Raw genomic sequence first — 461 nt, forward strand, 5'->3', positions numbered from 1 at the left:
TTTGCATCTACCAAATCGAGTGCACTGTACTTCGTACACATCACTATGTTGTTCTGAAGAACATCCTGTCTAGGAATCGGCGTTTGTGCCGGAAAGGTGGCAGCGTCGAGCTCATTGTAAGCATGAACGATTCGCCACTTGCCGGTCGGCTTCCAAACACAAAACGTGGGTGACGAATGGGGATACTTGCTCTCACGTGCCTTCCCTGCGTCGTTCTTCGCACGGAACAAGACGTCAATGACGTCGCACTGCTCCTTGGGCAGGGGCTATTGGCATATTAAGCAGTATTTACTTCCCAAAACCAGGTCGATCTCATGACGCACACCTCGATCCGGAGGAAGGACTGAAGTCGGGTCTTTGAAGACGACGTCTTGCAATTCCTTTACCAAAGGATCGTACGGATTCAAGGGATTCCGTAGGATCGACGATCCACTTCGTGCGTTCAGCACTCTCTTGGTGTC

Source organism: Plasmopara halstedii (genome assembly GCF_900000015.1).
Source record: "Plasmopara halstedii genome assembly, contig: Scaffold_110, whole genome shotgun sequence".
NCBI classification, from domain to species: domain Eukaryota; phylum Oomycota; class Peronosporomycetes; order Peronosporales; family Peronosporaceae; genus Plasmopara; species Plasmopara halstedii.